The sequence below is a fragment of the Hemiscyllium ocellatum genome, chromosome 24, assembly GCF_020745735.1.
Source record: "Hemiscyllium ocellatum isolate sHemOce1 chromosome 24, sHemOce1.pat.X.cur, whole genome shotgun sequence".
Lineage (NCBI taxonomy): Eukaryota > Metazoa > Chordata > Chondrichthyes > Orectolobiformes > Hemiscylliidae > Hemiscyllium > Hemiscyllium ocellatum.
In genome coordinates, this window is record NC_083424.1 from 22,782,101 (window position 1) to 22,801,071 (window position 18,971).

Below are 18,971 nucleotides of genomic sequence, written 5' to 3' on the forward strand. Positions count from 1 at the left end.
CTGTAAGACATTGTCTACTTTTCTTCAGAAGGCCCAGTTGTACGTATACATTTCTGCTGAACTGAGCTGTGCGTTTTGTAAGATGCGCATGCTCTTGTTAATCTCTGGCTGAGAATGTTGGTAGTTCTCAACCCTTTAGTTGGAGATCTACACCACCTGGATTTTGCACTTTAAGTTTTGGTCTTTGGACATCTATTGCTTTGAAACTTTCCAAATGATCGGCAGTTTTATGAAACATACACAGGAATAAAGTTTGAATTCAGTTTGAAAGGTTTTTAACCTCTACAGCTTATGACCCTTTGTTGTTGTTGTTCTTGATCCCGTGCTCCTCTGAAGCAATCAGTATTCACAATGTTTTCCTTATTCCTAATTTCCTGAATTGTCTGCTTTCAGTGACTTTCCCTTGTATTCTTCCCTTAATTGCATAGTTATGTTTGTAGAACTGTCTTACCTTTCTACACTGGAACCATTCTATGCCCTCTGCTTTCAGTGGTACTTCCTGGCTTCATAATACAAAACCTTTAAAATGGCTACTGCCGGGTTTCCTGCGTTTTCCCCTATTTTGGCAGGTTTTTGAATTGGTGGAGTCCTGCTTCTAAACATTACCAGCGAAGAGATTCATCCAAAGCCCTGGCAATCCAGGGACTATGTTCCAATTTTTCTCCATATGTTTGCCTTGTGTAGTGTATTGAGCCACCTGTTAGAATTTTAGGTTGCCTTTGCTCTGCAAAAGATCTGACAAATTTTAGTCACAGACTCTAACAACGATCCAGTCACGAATTAGTTCATCCTTGCATACACCAAATTGCAACAACTGGCTAAGCCGTACAGGCCTTTAATGGTCAATTTGATAACCTTTGGAATCTGTTTGAACCATGCTTACTCAATTATGAGTGATTTTTAGGGTAGTTTCAAAATCTGCAGAGACCTCGTATACCCCTTTCTCACGGATTTTGTCAGTTATAGATGCAACTCGTTACTGGAATGTATTACAAGGTGCCTCTGCCCTTTGACCTGCAAACCCAATGCTGTTCGATTGGAAGTTTTTTTTCTACAACCCCAATACTGGACCATCTGTGGACCTATGGGGTTTTCCACTGATTGTAGGAGGGGCAGTGGTGACATCATGACCAATTGTTGAGTCTGCCATCAAGATTGGACTTTTGAAGAATCTTCTGATTTCTCCCAATTGTGTTTAGCAATGACACAAATTGTTGTTTGATTTGTATCACCATGCCAACACCACTGCTACCAAAGTTTGAAGTTTGAGTCCACTTTGAATAGTTGTTGCCTAGTGTATGTCAGGAACGTTTGTATCTAACCAAGAGTAACTTAAATTTGATGTTTCTTCAGAACGCCTTTGTTTATATTATCTTATCGTGGTCTGCGTGATTTGTGGCAGGATTGGGTGAGGAATCGGTCAGACCTATCTTGACATCAGAAGCATTTCATTGCATCTTTTATGCATTTGTGAGCAGCAAGGTGAGTTTCTCACTAGGTAACAATGAGCTGCTGATTAAAGATGATGATAGCATGTTTAAAAACCTGATTAAAACTTCAAATCTGTTCATTAATATTCTGCTTCCACTCTTACCAAATGCACAAAATAAGCTGGACTCTGACTCCCATGTCAAGAATGCTCAGAGTGGGAAAGCAGCAACTTCAGCTTTCCACTGGCTGTGATCAGACTCCACATTGTTCAATCGCAAACTGCATTGCAGGGCACCATCCACAAGAACAAGCTTCATCCACAGTCATCCATTGACACTGGAATCTGACAGTTGCCAAGCCTTTGTGACCATTATGGCACCTCTCCAATCCACTTGCAGGCCACTAGGATGCACAGACTTACATTGTAGCATGCTTCTGCAGCTGGTATTGAAAGCTGCAGCAGGGAGTCTTTGCACAGGTGGAATTGAATTGAATCTAATGTCAGATGTACTGAAGCACAGTGAAAAGCTTTGGCTTGCCAGCAATACAGGCAGATCATGCAGTTAAGTTGCATACATACCTAAATAATAGGTAAACAGCAGCAAAAACAAAAACACAGGTACAGGCGAATGCTAAGAGTTTGAGTCCATTCAGTATTCTCACAACAGTACGGTCGAAACTGTTTCGAAACCAACTGGTGTGTGTGTGATCAGGTTTCTGTGCCGCCTTCTTAGGTAGAGGTTGTGGACAGGTACCCAATTCAAAGTTTGGACCAGGCTGCATTTCAGGACGACCCACATTCTCCCTTTCGGCTTCACTCACATAGCATGACAAAGCAAGACAAGGTGCTGTTACCACAGCCAAGTACCATAGTTCACACAACCAGGCAGATTGCCCCACTGGAGGAAGTGAGGACTGCAGACGCTAGAGATCCGAGCTGAAAATGTGTTGCTGGAAAAGCGCAGCAGGTCAGGCAGCATCCAAGGAGCAGGAGAATTGACATTTCGGGCATGAGCCCTTCTTCAGGAATGAGGAAAGTTTGTCCAGCAGGCTAAGATAACAGGTAGGGAGGAGGGACTTGGGGGAGCAGCATTGGAAATGCAATAGGTGGAAGGAGGTCAAGGTGAGGGTGATAGGCCGGAGTGGGGGTGGGGGAGGAGAGGTCAGGAAGAAGATTGCAGGTTAGGAAGGTGATGCTGAGTTCGAGGGATTTGACTGAGACAAGGTGGGGGGAGGGGAAATGAGGAAACTGGAGAAATCGGAGTTCATCCCTTGTGGTTGGAGAGTTCCTAGGCGGAAGATGAGGCGCTCTTTCTCCAGCCATTGTGTTGCTATGGTCTGGTGATGGAGGAGTCCAAGGACCTGCATGTCCTTGGTGGAGTGGGAAGGGGAGTTGAAGTGTTGAGCCACGGGGTAGTTGGGTTGGTTGGTCTGGGTGTCCCAGAGGTGTTCTCTGAAATGTTCCGCAAGTAGGCGGCCCGTCTCCCCAATGTGTGGGAGGCCACATCGGGTGCTGCGGAAGCAGTAAATGATGTGTGTGGAGGTGCAGGTGAATTTGTGGCGGATATGGAAGGATCCCTTGGGGCCTTGGAGGGAAGTAAGGGGGGAGGTGTGGGCGCAAGTTTTGCATTGCCCCACTGGTCATCACTGCTCAGTCACTTTGCCATGTTGTGGTATGTTACTTCAATCTCTCACTTGCACCCATATGTGACATGGGAAACACACTGTGTGGGCAACAAGCAAGCGGCCTGACTCAAAGTCTTCGGGGAATAGTCCTCACCAAAGCCCATGGAGGCACCCATCTGTCAGGGGATCCCAGTGTAGTAGATGAATGGAATCTTCCAATACCAGTCGAGGGGATTGCCCCGCTCAGGCACCTGGGGGGAGGAGGAGGGGTGGTGGTCTGGTGGCTCCAAAGCAGCCAGACCAGGGTCAGGACTAACGTGGGTGAGCTGATGTACAGGCATCAATCAGAACTTTGGCATCTCCTCACTCAGGGCCATCCTGATTGGTCACTTGAGGGTATGAGTTAATCTGTCACAGAAAGGAATGGGAAAGAGTGGTGGAGGGTGTGGTGTGAGGCAGGATTCAAGGGGAAGACTTCTAGCACAGAAAAGACAGTCAGAAACCTATTCTTTAGGATTGGAGACTGCAGGCAGAAGGAAAAGGTGGCTGTGACAAAAGCGAAGAGGCCAACATTGTTTGTAATGGGGATATGGTAATGCGTGGATGAGAAGGGCTCTGTCCACAGTCAGGAACACCCCTGGCTTCAAGGGTGACCATGACTGACATGGTCATCACATGGTTTGCCAGCTGATGGTGGGGTAAGACAGATAGCTGCAGCCTCATGGAGACAATTTGGCTGGAGATCTAGGAAGATGTAAGGTCTGTGGGGTTACCAGAAAAGACCAAAATATCGGCTCACTCTGGATGCTCAGGGCATCACTGGCATGGAGAAGCAGAAGCTGGAAAGCGCTGACCAAAGAGTACTCACTGTCAGCGTGCTAGAAATTGAGAGTATATAAAAGGGAAGAAAATTGCCATGACCATACTCACAGTGAGTAGGGTAACTATTGTGACTTATGAGGGAGGGAGCTGCACAACACCCAATGTAAAGTTCTTTGAAGAGAACGAATATTACATTCACACCCTTGCACTGCACAGACCTGCAGAATCCCCAATTCCTGATTATCCTAAAAGATTGACTCCCTGTTTGCTGTGTGCTTCACTGTCCAGATACCGTTGACCAAGGCATTCACACCGACACATTTGACCAGGAAAAGAATAGGGCTGTTTTAGGATACGGATCAGTAATGTCTGTAAGACCTAATAGCCTGTAGACACTACATTTCCTTTGCTTCCAGGTGCTGCAGCAGGCCCTCAACAGAGACATCAATCTATGGGACCACACTGTCTTTGTGAATAAGGAGGCACCTCATTCCTGCTGGGATCATGCAACATCCACATTGCACCAACTGAGCAAGTCCCACTCTTCTTTCCACTGCGATGACTCAACTTCTAAAGGGATGACTACAGAGGCACGCATAGCAGCCTGAATGTGCTGGGCCTGGCTTACTATGGCAGCCATTGACCTGTTCATGGAGGCAGACAGACATTGGCATGAGTGGCTCTGTTGCTGTTGTAGCTTCTGCACAATAAGGGCCATTGCACCCCACAGAGGTGCCAATATCACATGCTCCTCTCCTGCCTGGGACTGAGAGGGTGCTTGGTCTCCAGGAGTCCTCCAAATGCCAGTGGCCTGGGGGCTTTTTTTCCTTGGCCAAACTTAGGGCAGTCACAGTGAGGGCTCCTAAACTTTCGAACACTAACGTTCCCCCATCAAGGTGTCTGAATAGGTCAGGGTGAGGATCTTGCAAGAGTAGCCTTGCTGATGCCTCTTCTGAGGCTTCCATTTTATATTGTCAGACGTTGAGGAGTGTTATGGACTAGGCCAGACCCCTCAAAACATTTTTAAGCAGGTAGCTCAGACCATAACTTTGCTATTTGTTTACCGAGGTGTATAATAGATATTTCCTGTGTAAACTAGTTGGGTCGACTGCCAAGTTTTAAACAAACAAAATTTATGTACAAAATTACAGAATGATACACACAGAAGTGAAAATACAATACCCAATAACTTATCCTATCCAAACCTGACTTAATGATGCTGTTCCGAAAACACATGCAACAGTCCCAGTGCACCCATCCTTTAGCACAGAAGGTAAAATCAAACAAAGGCTTACAGTTTGCAAGGAGAGAGAGAAGCCAGCAGCCTGTTTCAAACATCCCCTGCAATAACTGAACCACACAACCTCAACTACAAGGACTGGCCACTCCCCTTTTCATTATATAAATTATTTCTAAAACATGAGAGCCTTTGGCCTGAGTATCATCTGTTTAGGGGTAAACAAGGGCCCCAATAAACCATTCGTCTCTGTACCAACTCAGCTGTTTCAGAGCCTGGGTTGTTTTACAACCTCTGAAGAAAGCTCGAAGACACAGTAACTTTGAGAAAAAGAAACAGCTTTGTGACAGAAGGTGTTTTCTAGAGCAAGCCCATTCTCTGCAAAGGTAGTAGCCATGCTTGTATCACCTGTATGAGATAAAGGAGAGGATAGTTGTGGCCAGTGGTTCGGAGTGGTGTGCAATGAATGGCCCTCACGGTGAGGTTATTGTGAGAGTCACAGTGGAATGAAGGCTGGGATGGCTCAGTTGCTGGGACATAGAGTCATAGAGATGTACAGCATGGAAACAGACCCTTCAGTCCAACTCGTCCATGCTAACCAGATATCCCAAATTTATCTAGTCCCATTTGCCAGCACTTGGGCCATAACCATTTTAACCATTCCTCTTCATATACCCATCCAGATGCCTTTTAAATGTTGTAATTGTACAAGCCTACATCACTTGCTCTGGCAGCTCATTCCATACACCCACCACCCTCTGTGTGAAAAAGTTGCCCCTTAGGTGTCTTTTATATCTTTCTCCTCTCACCCTAAACCTATGCCCTCTAGTTCTGGACTCCCCACACCACAGGGAAAAGACTTGTATATTTATCCTATCCATGCCCCTCATGATTTTAGAAACCTCAATAAGGTCACCCCTCTGTCTCCAGCGAAAACAGCCCTAGCTTATTAAACCTTTCCCTTTAGCTCAAACTCTCCAACATGAATATCTTGCTATCTCTGCAGGAGGAATCTCAGTCTTTTTCTGTGATGTTCAGGATTTTTTTCTTCATAGGGGACAAAGAAACAAATTTCAGACACTCTACCACCTGCCCTCTTGTGGATTGTCTTCTCCTGGAATGAAAAAGTGGGATTGAGTGAGATGAAAGTGGGTGATTAGTATTGGTAGGAAATGTGGAAAGCAGGAGAGGTGTCCTGGATGAGTTAGTAAGCAGCACAGCGGCCAGGATGGTTAGTGGTGTGGGAGATTGGGGGCAGGTGAGGTGATTGACAGAAGATGCTTAAGACAATAGCTGGAGTAGGAGGACATGGGTGTAGCAACAGTGAGAGATGCAAGAGAGAGTGTGAGGAGTATAGCACTTATCCTGGCTGATCAAAGAGGGTTATTGAATTTCTTATGCCACTAATGGACGATCCTATGGCACTGATCCTGGCAGTGACTGAAGACCAGGCTGGTGGGGTTTGGTGGCATTGTCCTAATCTGCTAGCCCTCCAGGAAGAGCATGCCCCTTGTTTGCACCTCACCTCCACCAGGACCTCTAGGTTCCAATCACAGAACGGCAGTAGCATCTTCCCCATCTCCGACATGTTCAAACTCCATCCTTGACCAAACAAGATGGCTTCAGAATGCCAGTGCTCATCCAGAAGCATCACGGCAGTCTTTAAAACATGGCAGAGGTGCCAGGAATGCAGGTCTTTCAGCAGATAATGCATTAATGGTGAGTCATTCCAGGAATGGCATGTAGTAAAATGGGGACAGAGTAATCTCTGTTACAGCATAGCAGGTAATTTTGCCAATGAGGCACATTTGGTAAGAAATGACAAGAAATCTCATGAGGTCTGATCGTGACAATCTATCCAAAGATCTTAATGAAGCTTCAACCCATACTTAATTCTATACTTTTATGTATATACATCTCCCTCTTGTACAGCCAATTGCATCTCTCTTTCAGACTCCTGCACATGACAGCAGACATTATTATACACATTACTGTCTCATTATCACACCAGAACTCATTATTCTGTAGTCAAAACCCACCCTAGTATTGAGTCTTCTTTGGCTGTCATTCAGGACACACTTTGGGTTCCATTGACACTGATCCAATCCATAATTTCTGACTCATTCAGTGCTATCATACTGAAGCTTTCTTCTTGCTCCATGTGCTTGTCTCTGGCAAGAGAGAGTGCAATGAATTTATTTTGTTTACACAGGCTCAGTGATAGCCCCAATAGAACAGTGAATGGTGAACTGGGAGATGCTGTCAATGTCACCTGATCCAGTCGGGAAAGAGCCTCATTCATTTTTTTAAAACTCATGGCCACAGTCATCTTTTCAGATACTCTGGTTTCAGAGAGCTGATCATTAGCGAAATGGAGACCTTGCACTCACGGCTTCTCTATGGTGTTGAAGGAAATGAATTGCTCTCTGAAGTCTCTGGATATATGTGCCCTACCAAGGAGAGTCTCTTCCTGTGTCCTCTCTCTCCCCAGTCTTCAAACAGTTTGTTCTCCTCTGTGTCACCTTGTTCATTTTTCCTGTCATGTTGCAGGCCAAGACAAATAGCAGCAACAACACCCATAACGGTGAGCAAATAATCTCAGCCAGAGACTTGATTGCAGAACAAAGACCTTCAATATATACCACACCAGTCCCTATAGACTTCAGAAACTTTAAGTAGCAATACACTTGCTCTTTGTTATCCATCAATTCACTATCTACTGACCAATGTAAAAAGACAAGGTAAAAACAATGACTGCAGATGCTGGAAACCAGATTCTGGATCAGTGGTGCTGGAAGAGCACAGCAGTTCAGGCAGCATCCAACAAGCAGCGAAATTGACGTTTCGGGCAAAAGCTCTTCATCAGGAATACAGGCAGAGAGCCTGAAGCGTGGAGAGATAAGCTTGGGGAGGGTGGGGTGGGGAAAAGTAGCAGACAGTACAATGGGTGAGTGGGGGAGGAGATGAAGGTGATAGGTCAGGGAGGAGAGGGTGGAGTGGATAGGTGGGAAAGGAGCTAGGCAGGTCAGACAAGTCCGGACAAGTCATGGGGACAGTGCTGAGCTGGAAGTTTGAAACTAGGTGAGGTGGGGGAAGGGGAAATGAGGAAGCTGTTGAAGTCCACATTGATGCCCTGGGGTTGAAATGTTCCGAGGCAGAAGATGAGGCGTTCTTCCTCCAGGCGTCTGGTGGTGAGGGAGCAGCGGTGAAGGAGGCCCAGGACCTCCATGTCCTCAGCAGAGTGGGAGGGGGAATTGAAATGTTGGGCCACGGGGCGGTGTGGTTGATTGGTGCGGGTGTCTCGGAGATGTTCCCTAAAGCGCTCTGCTAGGAGGCGCCCAGTCTCCCCAATGTAGAGGAGACTGCATCGGGAGCAATGGATACAATAAATGATATTAGTGGATGTGCAGGTAAAACTTTGGATGTGGAAGGCTCCTTTAGGGCCTTGGATAGAGGTGAGGGAGGAGGTGTGGGCACAGGTTTTACAGTTCCTGCGGTGGCAGGGGAAAGTGCCGGGATGGGAGGGTGGGTGTAGGGGGGCGTGGACCTGACCAGGTAGTCACGGAGGGAACGGTCTTTGCGGAAGGCGGAAAGGGGTGGGGAGGGAAATATATCCCTGGTGGTGGGGTCTTTTTGGAGGTGGCGGAAATGTCGGTGGATGATTTGGTTTATGCGAAGGTCAGCCTCAGGCCATTTATTTTTTTTCTCAAGATTCAGTGAATCTGATGCTGCAGTCCTCTGTGGTAGGTAGGAGATTTACAATGTAGTGGTATCTATGCTTTTGGACTTCCACAGGAGATTTCTGCTCCAGTTCTCCATGGATAAATGAGTATTTTGTATGCAAATATCCAAACACTCCTAACTCAGCAACAGACAGTAGAAATCAAACAGCAACAAATCTGAAAGTGGTTAATGATCCCCTTGCATCCATTCCTTGTTGCTTCTGGATGCACATTCAACTGTGTAAGTTTAAGCTGGGCCATTAGCTGGATCATTGAGATCAAAAATGGTCCTTGTTGGCATCACATGCTAACTTGTTGCACACTAACTGACACTGCAGTCTGCCCCCTCCACATGGTCGCATTGCCCATGCTGTAAACCACTTAAAATAGCCGCTCAAAATACCATCTAAAATAGCCACTCAGAATGCCATACATCATGGCCTACTCCAGAAACAGGATGCCATTTTGAAACTGAACCAACACTCAAACAGTGAAAATCTGTACAAACAGATTTTGTGGCCAGATGTCCAGAATTAATTCGTCCCTTGGTTATAGTTTGTTTGACCAATTCATGAGCAATGACATGTGATTGATACATATTTTGTTAGACTGTTACTCAGCTTCTTGGTGAGAACAGCAATTTTGTCAGATCAACCTGTGCAACAAATCACTGAAAGAGGAGAATAGAGATGGAAATAGGCAGTAAGGCCATAATTTGGCAAGTCATAGTCATAGTCTTCCTCATCCAGAGTTTTACCTGTACTTCCACACGTCATTTAATGTCTTCATTGCTTATGATGCGGTCTCCTTTACATTGGGGAGACAGGACACCTATTTGTAGAATGCTTCAGAGAATATCTCCAGGACACCAGCACCAACCAACCAACCCCACCATCACATGGCCGAATACTTCAACTTCCGCTCCCACTCTGCCAAGGACATGCAAACCCTAACCACCTGATGTCTGGCGGAAGAACATCTCATCTTCTGCCTTGGGACTCTCCAGCCACACGGGATCAACATGGATTTCACCAGTTCCCTCATTTCCCCTCCGCCTACCTTATCTGAGATCCAATCTCCAACTCAGCAGTGCTCTCATGACCTGTCCCACCTGTCCATCTTCCTTCCCACCTATCCGCTCCACCCTCCTCTCCGACCTATCACCGTTACCCCCCACCTCTATCTACCTATCGCAAACTCAGCTACCTTCCTCCCATTTATCTCTCTGCCCCCTTGGCCCATAAGCCTCATTCCTGATGAAGGGCCTTTGCCTGAAAAGTCAATTCTTCTGCTCTTTGGATGCCGCCTGACCTGCTGTGCTTTTCCAGCACCACACTCTCGACTCTGATCTCCAGCATCTGCAGTCCTCACTTTGTCCAAAGATTTCTGCAGTCAGCTGCTGAATCTCTGATTCTGTATGTAATAGTGAGTAACTCAGAATTAAAACTTCTATATTCAAGGAACTGGCATTCATGTAATGACGGTATCTGACAAACCAGTTTGGATTTAATGTTGACCTTTTGGCTTAATGAAGTACAACAAAAACAGCTTTTAGATACATGCCAAAAAAAATTTTAGACTACGTCATTAACTTATTAATGTATATACGGTATTAACTAAATACTGTATAGGCACAATTCTGAATGTCTTCTGGATTCAGTCTGGGTAACTGTCGAGAATGCTCTTGTAAACTGTCTTTGTGATTTTTGAATTCCACTCACTGTAAACTTTAAATCAAGACAAAATCCTCTGTCACAACTGCTCTTTTAACATAGTTTCAGCATGTCCTTTTGTTTTTCCTTAGTTTGTGAACCACTTGGTCTAAGTTGAGAAGGGCTGTAGTGATATCAAGCTGGATGTCATTAACATAAAGTCAGAAACTGATTCCATGCACAGAATGAAATACAACACATAAACAGGCCTTTCAGCCCAACTAGTCCATGCCAGCATTTTAGGTCATTGTGCTTCACCTTATCTTTCTAATCTATCTTTATCAACATAGCCCTTTTTTTTCCCCTCCTTCTTATCCAGCTTCCCCATAAGTACATCTATAATATTTACTTCAACTATTCAAATGTTATCACTAAAGAATTCTTTGCAGCAATCCAGCTCAGTATAAGTTGCAGGAGCTCAAGTCCACTTTACATGGATTATTAAAGTTATTCTTGAATAAGTGAGAATCTGTTTCACTGCTTGCGGCTTCATCTTCTGCTCTGCATTGTTTCAAAGAAACTTTGTCATATCGAGCAAATTTTATAACTTTTATATGTCCTAAGTTTAAAAAAATTGCTCAATTGATTCAGTCTGGGTAACTGTCGAGAATACAGCTTGTAAACTGTCTTTGTGATTTTTGAATTCCACTCAGTGTAAACTTTAAATCAAGACAAAAATCCTCTCACAACTGCTCTTTTAACATAGTTTCAGCATGTCCTTTTGTTTTTCCTTAGTTTGTGAACCACTTGGTCGAATGCTTAATCTCTATTTTCTTTCATGGCTGTTATGATCCCAGCTGATGGTAGTATTGGACAAGACAAATCTTTGACAAAACCTGACTTGATAGATTGTGAGCTTTATTTTTGCTGTATAAGTGGTCAGGTATTGAACATATTCACACAGGGCTTCTGAAGTTCTTTTAATAAAAGAACTCCAGTTTATTACTCGAGAGAAAGTAAGCAAATCAAATGTAACAATGTTTCCTCTAAGCTCCGCAGTCACATGATTGATGTAATCAGCATGCTGTCACATTGATTTCCAGTTTAGAAGATCGATAAGGAAGTGTTGATATCTATATGTAAGACATTTCATAAAAGATCTTAACAGAAATAGGAAAAGGAAAAATTCAACCTTTCTTCTCGGCAATATCCTTTACAGACATTAGGCCCCAGGGAAGTATCACTCCCACCTAATCTGGCTTTTAATCTCTCAAAAGTTATTTGAGAGGACTCTGATTTTGACATTTTATCCAGTAAGTTATTTTATGGAGAGACTGCTGAATTGAAATTCAAAGCTCTGGTTTACCCTTTATTAAAGTACAATGCCAAAACACGCAAATCTGATAAAAACCATGCAATTAGAACACTTGTATTAATAAAAGCAAATTACTGCGGATGCTGGAATCTGAAACCAAAAGAGAAAATACTGGAAAATCTCAGCAGGTCTGGCAGCATCTGTAAGGAGAGAAAAGAGCTGATGTTTCGAGTCTAACTGATCCTTTGTCAAAGCTGTATTAATAAGTTCAATATTGTCGTCACTAGTTTAAATTCATTTATGGGATGCAGGTATCACTGGCAAGTTCAATATTCAGTCTTAAGCCCTGATTGTCTTTAAATAAGAGGTCTTCTTAAACTGCTGCAATTATTGTCTTAGTGATTAGTGAGTTTCAATATTGTAACCCAGTGGAGATGAAGGTACAGTGATGTATTTACAGATCAGGATGGTGTGTAAATTGGAAGGGTTCTGCATGTTGTGTTGTTCCCAAGCATGTCTATCATGTTCTTGCAAATGTTATATGTTGCACACATGGAGGTGCTGTCAAAGAATGCTCAGGTGACATCGTAAAAGGTTTCTTCATCAATTGACACTCGGATATTGATATCTTTCCTAAAGTGCCGGTGCCAGAATTGAATGCATTCTTGAGGCCTAATCATGTTCCTTGTTCAATTTCATATGTACACTCCTGTTAAAATCTAGGTTTTAAGTCTTGCTGACATGTCTATTGTGTGAAATAGTATTATCACATAATATGACTGTGTTACTTATTATGTCATGACTTAACTAGGAAGAGTACACTGATAACCCTGATCTACTGTTTCACGCACCTTCCCAAATGTATAAAATCTCAACAAGACCACTAAGATGACCCAACTGACTCAGGATAAAATCAATTTATACCAGGTTTTGTCAGTGACAATAAAATAACTATTGACTATAACATACATAACTTTAACAAGAAAGAAGTAAAAGATTTCTAATGTCCTACAATGCAACTTTATCAATAACTTATTCAAAACCCTCAAACACAGTCAATCACAATTAAAAAAGACAAAAGACATTTATCATATTTACTATGGAAAAAGAACATAAACAGGGTGAACAAATTTCAAAAATCAAATGTTCAGACCATAAGTTGGAAAGGTATTTTTATCATGGGTATTTTGATTTCAGTGGGAATATTCACTAATTACACAATGTTTAACCATTCACAACACCTCAAATACTAAACCAGTCCATGTTCAAATGCAACCAAACATGGACAATATCCTGACTTGGGCTGAAAAGTGGTAAGTAACGCTCATGCCACACAAATATCCAGCAAAGATCTTTTCCAATAAGACAATCTAACCATTGCTTCTTGACATTCAGTGACATTACTGTCACTAAATTCTCTACATCCAAATCCTGGAGCTTATCATTGACTATAAACTCAACCAAGTTCACCAAATAAACACAGTGGCTACAAGAGTGGGCCTCCTGACTCCCCAAAGCCTGTCCACAAGGCACAAATCAGGAATGTGATAGAATACACCCACTTTCCTGAATGAGAGCGGCTCTAATAACACTCAAGAGCATTGACACCATTCAGGTCAAAGCAGACTGTAGATTGGCGTCACTCCCACAAACATCCACTCCCTCCTGAGAGCTGGCTCTGAGGAAGCTGGACCAGTGTCAAGTGTTATGCACGTGTAAATAAAAGGTGACTTGATGACAAGATACTAGCCTTTGTGAAGTTATTTCAGTGGTAAATAGAGAAAAAAAAATGCTCCTGAAAAAATTTGCTTGCAACAGCCGTCTGAGTTGGAGTGAGCCTTTCTGGTATCATACCATTATGTGGGAAATTTGACTCGTTCAATTCTGCCATTAAAGACAGGGTCAACAATGTGGAAGGAATTTGTTATTTTTCTGGGCAAATGGCATTGCAGCAAATGAAAAGCAACAAGTAATTCACCTAACAGTTTGTGGACCTGAAGCTTTTTTGGTTATTAGAAAGCTAACTTCTCCTGAGGCACCAGATACCAAAACCTTTCAAATACTGACTGATTTTAGTTAAAGTAAATTATGATCCCAAGTTGCCTCTAATTCTGAGACACAATCAATTTTCACTTAGCAATTCGAGAACTAGGAGAATCCATGAAGAGATTTTTGCCATGTTAAGACCAATGGTAGAGATGTGATTTTGGTTTAACCCTTAATGGTTGCCATTTATTAAATGAAGTGCTAATAACAGAAAGCCAATAAAGAGCACTTAGTGAACTTGGACATAGCCTTTAGACATTTCTCTAACACTAATGTATGCCTTAGAAGGGAAAAGTGTGTGTTCCAGGCACCCAAGTGACCTACTTGGGGTACAGAGTTGACAAGACTGATTTTTAACGTGTTGGAAGATAAATTGAGAGCAGTCAAAGGTAGCTCTTGCTTCCACTTCTCTTTCCTTGGATTGGTGAATTATTACAAAAAGTTCATATATAATCTGGCCTTTATCCTGGCACCCTTGTACCTCCTATCTCAGTGGTGTGTTAATAAGGTAAGATTCTTCTATTTCTTTTTTATCGTTTGATTAGTAATTTTTTTTCTTTTCTCTCCTTTCTCATTTATCTATCATTGATATTATAGTTGTACTCAGGTAAGCTTAAGATTAAAAATGGCAGATTTCGGACGAGTATATTGCTCCTTTTGCTCAATATGGGAGCACAGTGATGCGGCTGATGTCCCTGACTCTTTTACGTGCAGGAAGTGTGTCGAGCTGCAGGTCTTGTTAGACCGTATGAAGGCTCTGGAGCTGTGGACAAACTCACTTTGGAGCATCCCGAATGCTGAGGAGGGTGTGGATAGCACATTTAACAAATGGTCACACCACAGATTAAGATTGCTGAGTGAGAAAGGGAATGGCTGACCAAAAGGCAGAGAAAGAGCAGAAAGGTAGTGCAGGTGTCCCCTGCAGTAATCTTACTGCAAAATAGGTAGACCGTTTGGAGACTGTTGGGGGAGATGGTTCACCAGGGGAAGGCAGCAGTAGCCAGGTTCATGGTACCGTGGCCGGCTCTGCTGTAGAGAAAGATGGGGAAAAGAGTGGAAGGGCTATAGCCATAGAGGATTCAATTGTAAGGGGAGTAGGTAGGTGGTTCTGTGGTCGAAAACAAGACTCCCGAATGGTATGTTGCCTCCCAGAAGTACAGGTCAGGGATGTCTCAGATCAGCAGCAGAACATTCTGAAGGGAGAGGGTGAACCAGCCAGATGTCATTGTGCATACAGGCACCAGTGATATAGGTGAAAAACAAGATGAGGTCCGACAAGCAGAATTTAGGAAGTTAGGAACCAAGTTTAAATAGTAGGACCTCAGAGATATAAAGAATAGGCAGGATGAATGTGTGGCTCAAGAGATTGTGCAGGAGGGAGGGGTTCAGACGTTTAGGACATTGGTACCAGTTTTGGGGGAGGTGGGACTATTACAAATTGGATGGCTATATCTGGACAGGACTGGAACCAATGTCCTTGGGGGTGCTTTTGCTAATGCTGTGGGTTTAAACCAATGTGGCAGAGGGATGGGAATCAAGTGAGGGAGTTAGTGGACAGTAAGGAGGTAGTAATTAAAGCCTGTAAGGAATTAGATAATGAAGTCAGCCAGACTAAGGGGAAGAATAGACAGGGAGCAGATGATGAACACAAAGGGACAGGTGGTCTGAGGTGCATTTCTTTTAATGCAAGAAAAATGTCCATATTACAGAGGAGGAAGTGCTAGAGTATTTTGCATCAGCATTTACTGTGGAGAAGGACATGGAAGATATAGAATGTAGGGAAATAATTGGTGACATCTTGAAAAATGTCCATATCACAAAGGAGGAAGTGCTAGATGTTTTGGAACGCATAAAGGTGGATAAATCCCCAGGACCTGATCAGGTGTACCCTAGAACTCTATGGGCTATTGAGAAGTGATTGCTGGGCCTCTTGATGAGATATTTGTATCATCGATACTCGCAGGTGAGGTGCGGAAGACTGGAGGTTGGCTAACGTGGTGCCACTGTTTAAGAAAGGTGGTAAGGACAAGCCAGTGAACTACAGGCAGTGAGTGTGTCATTGGTGGTGGGCAAGCTGTTGGAGGGAATCCTGAGGGACAGGATGTACATGTTTTTGGAAAGGCAAGGACTGATTAGGGATAGTCAACATGGCTTTATGTGTGTGAAATCATGTCTCACAAACTTGATTCAGTTTTTTAAAGAAGTAACAAAGAGGATTGATGAGGGCAGAGTGGTAGAAGTGATCTATATGGAATTCAGTTAGGCATTCGACATGGTTCCCCATGGGTGACTGGTGAGCAAGGTTAGATCTCATGGAATACAGGGAGAACGAGCCATTTGACTACAGAATTGGCTCAAAGGTAGAAGACAGAGGGTAGTGGTGGAGGGTTGTTTTTCAGACTGGAGGCCTGTGACCAGTGGAGTGCCACAAAGATCGGTGCTGGGTCTATTTATATAAATGATTTCAATGCGAGCGTAAGAGGTATAGTTAGTAGGTTTGCTGATAACACCAAAATTGGAGGTGCAGTGGACAGTGAAGAAGGTTAACTCCGATTACAACAGGATCTTAATCAGATTGGCCAATGCGCTGAGAAGTGGCAGATGGAGTTTAATTTAGATAAATGTGAGGTGCTACATTTTGGGAAAGCAAATCTTAGCAGCACTTAATGGTAAAGTCCTAGGGAGTGTTGCTGAACAAAGAGACCTTGGAGTGCAGGTTTATAGTTCCTTGAAAGTAGAGTCGCAGGTAGATAGGATAGTGAAGAAGGCATTTGGTATGCTTTCCTTTATTAGTCAGAGTATTGATTACAGAAGTTGGGAGGTCATGCTGTGGCTGTACAGGACATTGGTTAGGCCACTGTTGGAATATTGCGTGCAATTCTGGTCTCCTTCCTATCAGAAAGATGTTGTGAAACTACTAAGGGTTCAGAAAAGATATCCAAGGATGTTGCCAGTGTTAGAGGTTTTGAGCTATAGGGAGAGGGTGAATAGATTAGGGCTGTTTTTCCTGAACCATCAGAGGTTGAGGGGTGACCTTAAAGAGCGTTATAAAATCACGAGGGGCATGGATAGGATAAATAGACAAAGTCCTTGCCCTCTAGTGGAGGAGTCCAGAACTAGAGGGCATAGGTTTAGGGTGAGAGGAGAAAGATATAAAAGAGACCTAAGGGGCAACATTTTCACTCAGAGGATGGTACGTGTACGGAATGAGCTGCCAGAGGAAGTGATGGAGGCTGGTACAATTGCAACATTTAAGAGGCATCTGGACAGGTATATGTATAGGAAGGGTTTGGATGGATATGGCCAGGTGCTGGCAGGTAGGATTAGATTGGGTTGGGATATCTGGTCAGCATGAACAAGTTGGACTGAAGGGTCTGTTTCCATGCTGTACATCTCTATTACTCTAAGTGTTGTACATAAGGCAGATGAACGTATGGCTTGGATTAGTACCTGGGAGTATGATGGTATTGCTATTACTGAGACTTGGTTGAGGGAAGGGCATGATTGGCAACTAAATATCCCAGGATATCGATGCTTCATGCGGGATAGAGAGAGAGAGAGAGAGAGAGAGAGGTAAAAGAGGTGGAGGAGTTGCATTACTGGTCAGAAAGGATATCACAGCTGTGCTGAAGGAGGGGACTATGGAGGACTCGAACAGTGAGGCAATATGGATAGAGCTCAGAAATAGGAAGGGTGCGATAACAATGTTGGGGCTGTGCTACAGGTCTCCCAACAACGAGCGTGAGATAGAGGTACAAATATGTAGAGACAGTATGGACAGATGTAGGAGCAACAGGGTGATAGTGATGGGAGATATTAATTTTCCCAACATTGACTGGGATTCATTTAGTGTTAGAGGTTTAGAGGTTAGAGAGTTTTCCTAGAGCAGTATGTAAATAGTCTAACATGGGAAGGGACCATACTGGACCTGGTGTTGGGGAATAAGCCAAACCAGGTGGTTGAAGTTTCAGTAGGGGATTACTTTTGGAATAGTAATCACAATTCCTTAAGTTTTAGAATGGACAAAGACGAGAGTGGACCGAAAGAAAGAGGGCTAAATTGGGGGAAGGCCAACTATACCAAACTTTGGTGGGAGTTAAGGAATGTGAGTTGGAAGCAGCTGTTTGAGGGAAATCCACATCTTATATGTGGGAGGCTTTCCAAGAGAGGTTGATCAGAGTGCAGGACAGAATGTCCCCTGTGAAAATAAGGGATAAAAATGGCAAGATTAGGAAACCATGGATGAATGGAAAATTGAGACTAGCTAAGAGGAAAAAGGAAGCATACATAAGGTCTAGACAACTGAAGACAGACAAAGCTTTGGAAGAATATTGGGAAAGTAGGACCAACCTGAAACAAAGAATTAAGAGGGCAAAAAGGGCTCATGTAATATCTTTAGCAAACATAGTTAAAGAAAATCTAAAAGTCTTTTATTCGTATATAAGAAGCAAGACAGTAACTAGAGAAAGCCTTGGCGCTCTCAAGGTCAAAAGGGAAGTGTTATGTGTGGAGTCAGAGAAAATGTGTGATTCTTAATGAACACTTTGCACTGGCATTCACCAAGGAGAGGGACACGATGAATGTTGAGGTTAGGGATAGATGTTTGATTGCTCTGGGTCATTTGGCATAAGGAGAGAGGAAGTGTTGGGTATTCAAAATCGCATTAAGGTGAACAAGTCTCCAGGTCCGGATCGGATTTATTCCAGGTTACTAAGGGAAGTGAGAGAGGAAATAGTTAGGGTCTTATCTTTGCAGCATCCTTAAACATGGGTGAGGACCTGAAGAATTGCTAATGTTGTCCCTTTGTTTAAGAAGGGTAGCAGGGATAATTCAGGTAATTTAGACCAGTGAGCCTTACATCAGTGGTAGGGAAGCTGCTGGAGAAGATACTGAGGGATAGGATCTGTTCCCATTTGGAAGAAAATAGGCTTATCAGTGATAGACAACATGGTTTTGTGGAGGAAAGGTCATGTCTTACCAACTTAATAGAATTATTTGAGGCAGTGCCAAAGTTGATTGATGAGGGAAGGGCTGTAGATGTCATATACATGTAAGGTATTTGATAAGGTTCCCCACGATAGGCTGATGGAGAAAGTGAAGTCACATGGGGTCCAGGGTAT